Source organism: Oxyura jamaicensis, chromosome 12, assembly GCF_011077185.1.
Source record: "Oxyura jamaicensis isolate SHBP4307 breed ruddy duck chromosome 12, BPBGC_Ojam_1.0, whole genome shotgun sequence".
NCBI lineage: Eukaryota > Metazoa > Chordata > Aves > Anseriformes > Anatidae > Oxyura > Oxyura jamaicensis.
The window spans coordinates 20,653,059-20,663,113 of NC_048904.1; the positions used below are offsets into that span (position 1 = coordinate 20,653,059).

Genomic DNA, 10,055 nt, shown 5'->3' on the forward strand with positions numbered 1-10,055 from the left:
GGAAAAGTTCCTTACCTTAAGGATTTGAAAACCTGCAGTAAAACCTGCACCTAAATTTTGATTTTGAACGTGGCTGGTTTGTGAGCTGTGGATTCCTAAGTGTCCATCCTTGGGTGCCATGTTTCTAAGGCCCAGCTTTGCAAAGAAATTCAGCATTTCCCACGTGAGGTAAGGAGCGAGGGTGGCATACAGGGATTTTCAAAACCACCCACACTCCCCAACTGCGTTGTTTTGGGCTGCCTCTATAGGCTTTACTAACCAAACTCAGCTGCCTGCAGGCCTCCTGGGGCCTAAGCTTCCCCCCAGAGCTGGGGCTTCAGCCTAAACCCATCACACCTATGATCGCTGTTTTCACCTTTTGGGGTTTTCTTTTCTTCCTCTCTGTTATGCAAATCGGGTGCTCCAGGGCGCAGCCCACTGCTGGGGTGAGGAGGAGGGCACCTCCAGCCCTTCCATTGTCCCAGGCCCTCCACCTACGCCTCTCCCACACAAAAGCTGCCTTTTTTATTCTGGGGATCGAAGACCACGAAATGGTCAGGGCTCAGAGGGCTGAAGAGATCCGTCCTGTGGCTAAGCACACAAATTTCACTCAGCTCCTGGAGATGCAGCCCTGTAATGTACCAACGCCACGGTCATCTTTTCTCACAGAGGAGGAAACAGCAGCTGTAGGCATTTAAAAAAACAGCAGTATGAAAATCCGTCACATTCTGTACCACCATTTGTGTGAAGGCCCTCAAACAACTCCAAATCTTCCCCTTCTCAAAGCTGCCTTGTGAATAACAAAACCCACATTGTTCTTGGGTGTTCTTCTGAATTTATTTTCTGTCATCTTCTTAAGGAAAGAAAATACAGCTTCTCTCACTTAGCACCCTTTGGGACGGCAACAGTAGATGAAGAGCAAGCAATCAACGTGTCAGGATAAAATTAGATTGCCACAGAGTACAAGGTTTGATCCAATATCTGTATCAGATTTAGTTCTCAGCTGTGCACATCACAATAAAATAATACTTGCCTTTTGTTGTCTAAAACCATGCTCCAAGAGCATCCCTAGCGTGATCCACCAGCACCCAGCCCAGAGCAGAGCCAGCCCAAAGCCACCCCTGAGCCAGGGGGTCCTCAGCCAGGGTCTTTGCTCTGCTGACCCTCCCCTCCTTGTTGCTGTGGCCTTGCAGACAGCTCTTTTAGGGTCAGGGGCTACCCAGTGTCTGCAGTATAGGTTGCACATAAAACATTGAGATCACTTTTTCAAGAAAATAATAAAGAGATAGTATTTAATTCTATTTTATTAAAAAAAATAAAGCGTTCATTCAAAAAGTTCCGATTTGTGTCAAAGTATTTTGGTTAACCTGAAGCATCTAAAAAACTGAATTGCCAGCAAATGAGAAAATGACAGCTATGTGCAGAGATGACTGAGTCTGTCCATGCCATATTAAAAGCTTAGAGTCTTTTTCTACCTGTTTGCAAATCTTATTCCAGCAGGCTTCCCGTTGGCAAGAGCTGCCTCTGAAGGGGAGCCAGCAGGCTGCCGAGGTTTGGCTGGGCCTTGTGCCGGAGCGTTGTTGGACCTTCACCCTTTGCCATGCAGTTTAGCTTCACTGGTAATGGCAAAGTCATTGATCTGAACTAATTGAGGATAAAATCCATTTTTTCTTAGGTGTAAATATATTGATATGCACGTGCCCACTCTTTCCCTAACATTGTAGAACAGTGTCCTGTTTAAGTTTTTAACCTCGTTCTGCTTGTACTCAGCTTTAGGATTCATACTGTGAGACTGCAAGGATGTCTTCTGCCTTTGTGTTATTTCATTTTTCAGACCTGCTCTTGCTGCTGTCAATAGCTTTCAAATTAATGATCTGATCTTTTAAATTAATGAGTTTTCATCAACCTCGGTGGAAGTGGATCAGGTCTGAGCCTGCCAGACCGTTCCCGGCAGTCCAAGATCTGGAAGCAGTTCGCCTACTTCGACACCCAACCCAGCACCTCTGAGCGTGCTGTCTGAACCCATTGATTTAGCCATTTGCATCCTGCTGCTCCTGGCTGGCAGGTTTTTAGTAAGGAAAATTTTGGTTTCATTCTGCAGTAGCTCCAAGTTGTTTTGGGTTCCCTTCTACACTCAGCTCCAGAAACCTGCCTAGAAATCTTTTATTAGCCCAGGGTTTCCTGGGAGAGGAAATTGAGCACCTGCGTTTTCCCAGTCCCTAAATGAGATTTGAAAAATCTCATTTCAATAATTATAATAACAAAGCATCCCAGAAAATATAAATAGGATCACCTCACAGGAGGCAGAGCGGCCCCCAGCAGCCTCATGGCTCTTCCAGCCCCACGGCGCCGTCCTCCAGGGCCGGCTGTACCAAAGGCACCGCTCCTGCCGTGCCACCCCAGTGCCAGGGACACGCAGCGATGTGGCAGGGCCAAGTGGGGCTGCCTTCTGCTGAGGTTGGTGGCAGCATTTAGCAGCCCATGGGGCGCGTGTTGGCAGTGGGGCTGAGGAAAAGAGTCGCTTTAAAAGGGAGTATAATGGGGCATACAAGTTGTGATTAAGTATTGTAAAAGGGGGAAAAAAGTTGTGAATGTATTGGCAATTCTCTGTCTATCAAAGCAAATGAATGAAGGTAGAAATCTGTCAAAGCCATGTTAATAGGAAAGCACACGATATCGTTAGCTGGGGAGACCAGGACGTCAATGTACTTCACCTGAGTTTGTTCACTGCTGTATGCAGGCATCAAATCTGACACAGGTCAGACTTTCTGCTAAATGGATGGGGAGAGCCATTAAGGGAATAAACAAAATAGGTGGGGAAAACAGCTGCCTTCTTACGGAAAGTACACAACCATGAAGAGACCTTAAAAATAATTTCAAAGTGAATTTACAAAGAGCACTTGTGATTTCTGTCATAAAGCCTTCCAAAACAATCTCACGGCTCGATGTCTGCAGTCACTGGAGTGCAGAGAATTACGTAAGATTCCTGCTCTTTGCTTTATCGTATGCTTACCTCATGTTCTCCGTGATTCATTATCAAGATTTGTCAGGATTAATTAAGATGAGTGCCAGCTGTGATAGAATTTTTGGTATGTCGGCACCTTGCTCTGTGGGGGTGTGACCAAGATTGCTCGTTGTACAGAATTAGCTAATAGTAACCAGTGATTTAGTGGCTTGCTGCTCGCTGTGGTCTGAGCTGTTAACAGAGGTGAAGCTGTTTAGCAGCCCCTGGGGATACACCACTTCTGTATACAAAAGTGAGTTTTCTGTAACGCTATTAAAAACTAAACAAAAAAACACACTGCCAACAAAGATAAAATTTATTAAATTATGCATATGACTTTCTGTTTTATGCCAAGGCACCTTTCTTTATTTAAATACAAATAAGTAAATACACACTAAATGAGTGTAACTTTAAAGTCAGGAAGGTACGAGAGTGAAAATTCTGCAGCTGGTTATGGCTTTGAACAAGAATTTTAATTCTAATGTGAGCTGTCCAGCAAGCTCCTAAACCTCTGGAAGCAGTTCACAAATGAGACATTTCTGGCCTTTTTTCTATCCAGGCAAAGCCAGCCAGGACACAATCTATGTGCAGGTATGTGTACTTTACTCAAAAATAAAAAATATAAAAAAAAGGCAGTGAATTTCTGGGCGGAAGTAGCAAAGCTCATGCCGAGGTGTGCGAGCTGCGAAATGGGGTGGAGGGTGGCCTGGGCTGCTTGGCACAGAGGGGAGCCTTTGGTTCTTGAAAATAAGATTATGGAAAGCAAGCCTTTAGAAAAACAAACTCAAACTCAACACCTCAAATCAACGGTATTTTTATCTTAATCGCTGTGTGTCTGTTGACCAGTAGCCCTTCTGTAAACAGGGATAATAATACCACTTATCTTGTGAAAATAAATTACTGTTTTTGAAGCACTCAGGCGCTATAGTGATGATCAAGATAGGAAAACCCAGGAAAAAGTTATTAATTCTGCCTCGAAGCAGAAGGACCACATCACAGCGTGTGCAGGGGGGGCTGAAGAAGCAGTTGTGACTCTGGTGTTTGCTATGGACGGTTTTGCACCGCTGGGGGCTTCTTGCTGAGGGGGCGAGGGGGCTTTTGAAGGGAAAGGCTGGGGCAGGGGATGGCCGGGAGGGGATGGGGGCAGCCCAGGTGTGGCTGGCCCCCGCTCTGCCCCCTTTGGAGCCATGCCTGGGGGCTGCCATGGGGCAGGTCACCCTGTCACCTTGTCACCTTGTCACAGGGTGGCCCCAAACCCCGGTTGCGTAGGGAAAGCCACTGCACTTAATTACCGAGAACGTGCAGGACCTTCATTTTCCTTCAGCATCGGAGGAGATGTTTCAAGGATTAAGTGAATCAGAATATTCCCAGTAAATCAGAAACCGAGATAATAGTGAGTGTTTGAAAAGAAGAAGTTATTGTTCTCTGTGGATTGCAGGGATCTTAATGATTTGGCTGAAGTGCCCATCTAATAGAGCTGCCTCTTTGAAATATTTGCCATCTCAGAGGAACAGTTTTAAAGTGTCTCTTGCATAATTGATTGATCCACTCCTCTCAAATGCTTGCCTGGCCTTCAGAGCGATGGGACAGGTACTGGTGGCACGTGGAGGGGACGTGCGTCCTACATGGCCTGCGGGGAAACACAGAGCTCCCATCTAGAGAGCAGGACCTGCCCAGAACTGACTCAAACCCATTATCTGGAGGAGAAATGGCTTTTGTTCCCCACCACCTTCTGAAGGAGAGGAGACCTGGCCTCCCCCAGGGCCTTGGTCCTCCCCCAGGGCCTCGGTCCTCCCCCAGGGCCTCGGTCCTTCCCCAGGGCCTCGGTCCTTCCCCAGGGCCTCGGTCCTCCTGCACCAGCTGAGTTCAGGGGACAAGGGAGGTGGCAGCCGTGGGCCATCGTTGTGCCGCTCTCCTGCGGTTTCTGGCACACTCAGCACGGTTCCTTCCCCGGCTTTTGTCTGTTCAACGAAAGCCACCGACCACCACAGGTTTCAGTTAAACGAGGGATCTGACCTAGAAAGGCTCAAACGCCAGGAGGGAAATAGGACAAAAAGGTGTTAATTTTAAACTGCCATTCACTGCAGTCAGGTGGCAGTGTGGGAGGTGGTGTCCAGCCTTGTGCCACAGCTCGTTCTGCTAAGTGTGCTGCTTTAATGGGCTCATTTCATAACGCTTTGTTTTTCCAAAATATAGCAGGTTTGGCTTCAGGACTGAGTGGATGCTAGTATTTAGATAAATTTTGAACTCAGTTTTTGTTATTTCTGAAACCGTCTTCTTGACAAAGACAATTGTGGTTTGAAAAAGCTAACAAATTTAAATAAAGAGCTCAAGGCTTAAACTTGCTGTAAATATTCCCCTGGCTGGCCCCAGCCCCAGCCCAGAGGCTCCTGCTCCCCCAGAGACTTTTCCCTTTGCAAGCACTGGCAGCCCGTGCAGAGGAGGCAGGGCCTGGGACGTGAGTGAAAATGGAAAAATATATTTTCAAGCATCAAAACCAGGAAAATGTTTTCCCTCTCAGAGCCACACTGCTCTGTCTGTTCGGTTTTACACAGGATCATGACTGCGGGTTGCCACAGAGTGCTAGGCCCAGGTACTTTGTGTTTTAGCACGGAGTACCCATTGCATTTCTTTTCATAGGCTTGGGAGCAATCGCTAACACTTATTTTATATTTACTAGCTTATATGTACTATAAGTGTGTAATTTATAATAGAATTCAATATTTTCATTTAATGGCTTATAACAAATATCTAATAATTTGCTTCTTATATAAGGCCTAGCCAGAGATCCAGGCCACGACATCCTTCGAAGAGAATTTGCTCTCCCCATCTCCCTGGCAGCCAGCGCCACACTGACACTTTCTCATTGTAAACAGCTTCAGTAAAACACTGAGTTAAGGATCAGGGTTTTTCACTAGCCTCTGCTCCAAAAATTCATTATTTTCTGAACGCCAGATAAGCAGGAGCTCTGGCTGCTGTCCCAACACTGACTTCACCCAACAAATTAATTGCTTGTACCATGTCCATTACAGTTGTTCAAAATGACCTCCAACTGTGCACGGCAGCAGCATGCTACATTACCAAAATTTGAAATATTGTCTTATTTCTCTTTTCTGCTATTCTGTAGCTCTTTGTTTTGCTTCCACTGGTCTGTTGTAAAACGATTTTGTGTTCACCCTGCCAGTTGCCCACATAAAAGCAATGTTTAATTATACAGCATCTTTGAAAGTAGATGTGGGTAAGATCCTCCCGTGATGGAAATTGCGTCGCTCCCCTGAAGGATGCCAGCTATGATGCTGATTTCTTTCTGGCAGTGTCTTTGCTTATCCAGTACCAATTTGGCTGAATCCGTGATCTTATTTGACAGACAAGTTAAGAAATGTTTTTGAATATGCTTTTGGATGTGTTTAACCACTGGCTGTTTACTTCTAAACAAATTCTCTTGCTAAAAAGATCAGGCTAGGTTTTGTTGTTTGTTTCTTTGTTTTTAAGTTTTCTTTCTTTTTCCTTGCTGTTTTCTAATTTATTTTTTTGTTTTTATTTTTCTGTGAAGCAAACTTTCCCAGTGGGAAGTAGAGTGCATCCCCCAGTGCATGTCCAGGGGTGGTGGGGGCATGGGTGGGACTGCACGGAGGGGCAGCAGTGCATGAAGATGCCCTGCAGATCTCCTCTCACCTCTTGGAGAGACAAAAATCGAATAGCTTCGATCTTATCACATCAGGTCTACAGTCTGCTCTGGTGTGAGCACAACGCTCCGGTGCTGAATTAGGGCATCTAAAGAAAGCAGTTGCTGCTCTCTGGGAACTTAGCAAGGGACTTTTGCTGGGAACTTGATTTAGTACAACAATGACTAATTACGAGGTGAAATACAAGGCATAACATTGAGATGACTTTCCCACCGGTAGAAAAATAAAAATGTGCTTTTATCAATATTCCCATTAAATACATAAAATGTTGTCATTCTGCAGCTTCATTATAATAACATTGCTTTCTGAGAGTCAGTTCAGATTAGGGATACAACGTTAACATGATTTAGTATGTTGAAACTCTAAGTTCTCGCTGATGGCTTTAAGAGTGGGGCAGTTCAGTCTGGAGCAGCCGTAATCTAATTTACGCCTAGGAACTGCGGGTTGAGCCCAAGAGAGCGCAGCTCCTCTGATGGGCAAGTTCTGGAGAAGAACCTCTTAGATCCACTGGGATAAGGGCTGCAATTCAGGGCAGGTTCTGAAGGATGGATAAGTTGTGATATCTTGTGATATCTGTGTGATACCTCCAGGACAGTATTTAGCCAGCGCTCTCTCACCTCCACATATTCCATGAGCCAAACCAAATGAAATGCATCTTCAAAGTAAAACCCGGCAGTAACGGATGCAGAGGTTATTATTTTAGTTTCTTGTCTGAGAGCACCAGATTGAATATAGGTAGCCAGCTGCATGGAGTGGAAGGAGATCAGGTACAAAAATGGGGAGATTGCTAATTATTTTAAGAGTTAAATTTAAAAAGCGGGAAATTGAAAGCTGATAAACACAGCTCTTGTTTCAGGCGATGGCCGATGAAACTGGTACTTGTTGACACCAGACACCACTGAAGCCGTGTGCTTAGCAAGAGTGGAAGAGGGACCGGGCACTTTTGTGGATATCAGGAATATCCAGAGTAATGATTAACTATATCGAAATTTGTAATGTAATTAGAATAATTTTTCATGCTTCATGGCTTAAACCAATTTCTCTCTATGAGAGACCAGGATGAGACTTATGGTAGGAGCAGATTAAAGACATCTGCAAACTCCAGAGCTCCTGCATTTTCTTCTGGAGGCTCTGCTGCACTTCCAAAACAAGATACTGGGCTAGGACAGACCCCAGGCCTACCTTGATCTAGTGTGTCGTTGTTTATGTGCCTTTAGGGAATCTGGCGCGGAATATGCAGACTGATTTTTGTAGGTAACGAGGGTGTGATGAAAAGGAGCATGAAGTAGACAGCAGATGGGTTTTCTGTACTTTTTGAGAGGATAAACATGTTGAATGTAACTGCAGATTTGCTCAAAGAAAAAAAAAAAAAAAAATTTTTAAAATTCAGGGGGGAGTTTCCCGAAAAAAAAGGCACATTTTTCCCAAAAAAAAAAAAAAAAAAAAAAGCCTTAAAAAAACTTTCAAATTCATGAGGTAGCTTCCTGCAAAACAATGAGATTTATTAGAAAAGATGATTTATGTTTATATCTTTTCTGAATCTTGAGCACTTAAGGCAAGCTTGAGTCATGCCTGCAAACTCTTCTCCACAGCCACTAGAGCCGGATTTTTTAATACTAATAAATACAGCTAAGATTCTCAGAGAGGAGCTTTAAGTGGGCAAGAGGTAAATAAACACCGAAGGAAGAGCTCACACTTCGCTGCACACGTTCAGATGTGAAAGGGGGCTGGAGCTGACATTACCAAGGAATGGCTGGGAAGGCAATCACCGACACCGTGCCACAGCCGAACCGAGGCAGCGAGCAACGCAGCGCGCGGGCATCGAGGGGGCACCTGGGCCCCATCAGCTGGTGGGGCTGGAGGACAGCGTGCCTGAGCCCGGGGCTGTGCGGAGGCAGCAGCCCAGCGCCCAGCACCTGCGAGCCCCCAGCACCTATCCTGCATGTGAGCTCTGCCCCTCAGTGGGATGGTGGTGAACAAGGGAGGGGGGGTCGGGAAAGTGTGGCTGTGTTTTCCTCCAGTGGTGAATCAAAACGATGAACAACAGGGCCTGAGCGATGGCACAAGCTGGATCGCCATATGCAAATGACTCTGAAATAATCTCCTCTGAGGTTTTCAGTCTGTGGAAAAGCTAAATTTTGGTCCTGAGCCCCAGAATTATAATTTCTAGTGGAGAACTCCAGCTGCTTTTGGTGGTGCTTATGCTTGTTATGTCCTGGCCCTGCTGCAAACCCCTCCAACTTGCTATGGCTGTCCAGTTTCACTGGACTGTCCTCTTTCACTGAGCACGTCTGCTCTGGTTGTGGTGGAATTGAATAGCACCGCCTTGAAAAACTTGGTTGTGGTAACTTCTGCCAAATACAAATGGACATGGAGAACCACAGTTCAAGGGGAGAAAAAAAAAAAGCTAAAAAATAGTGAGGACAAAATTAAAAAAAAAAAAAAAAAAAAAAAAAAAAAAGAGATTTTAAGGTGTTAAAATGCCTAAATGATTACTGGAACAATGATGATTTTGCAAAGCCCCAGCCAGCTCCATCTGAAGTCAAGACCTGGCTGGCAAAGCCCCTCACTCGTGCCTGCCAGAGCAGTCGTGCTCTACCACTTCTGGGTCATGCAGTAAAATTTGGCTGGGCCTCAACAGGTAGAGACCATCAGAGCCGTGTTACTCTGCCTTCGCTGAAGCACAACGTGTTGGAAACTCAGCAATCAGCTCTCTATGAGATAAAACACTTCCGAGCTGCAGCTGGACCAGGCAGGCTGCACAACCACCCAGGGAGCGCTGCTGGTCCGGGCTGAGTTCGGGGCCACGCGATGAGCAGCAGCTCTACCTCACACGGTGCTCGTGCAGCAGAACTGCTCGCTGCCCTCCGCCCGCCCCCTGCCCCCTGCCCGCCGGGCAAGGGCGCTCCGAAACCGCGGCCCCGCGCCCGACCCCGGCTCCCAGGCGCGGCCGCGGGGAACGAGAAGCGAGGAGCGGGGCTGCCCCGTCCCGCCTGCGCCCCACCTGTTTGTCCTCGCTCCCCCCGGGGCCGGGCCGCTTGAGCGGCCGTGGGTGCCCGGCTCCATCCCCATCCCATCCGCATCCCCATCTCCATCCCATCCCATCCCATCCGCATCCCCATCCCATCCGCATCCCCATCCCATCCGCATCCCCATCTCCATCTCCATCCCATCCGCATCCCCATCCCGGCCCCATGCCGGCCCCATCCCTGTCCCCATCCCCGGCCCGTTCTCGGGCGGCACGGCCGCATCCTGCGCAGCGGCGGCGGGCGGGGCGGCGGAGGGGGCGGGCGGCGGCGCGGCCGGGCCACCATTTAAAGCGGTGGCGGCGCGGCGGCGGCTCCCCAGTGCCGAGCGGCCGCCGGGCGCGGCGGAGGCAGGGGGGG

At 47.4% G+C, this 10,055-nt stretch overlaps 1 protein-coding gene across 4 annotated transcripts in view; it reads left to right on the plus strand.

Moving 5' to 3' along the window:
• Positions 1-8,546: 8,546 nt before the first annotated feature.
• GRM7 (glutamate metabotropic receptor 7) overlaps positions 8,547-10,055 on the plus strand; it is a 259,133-nt gene continuing 257,624 nt past the window's right edge. For all 4 annotated transcript variants that reach the window (XM_035338059.1, XM_035338060.1, XM_035338062.1 and 1 more), the window contains exon 1: positions 8,547-8,550. The gene's annotated coding sequence lies outside the window, so the exon portion shown is untranslated. The remainder of the gene's footprint in view (positions 8,551-10,055) is intronic.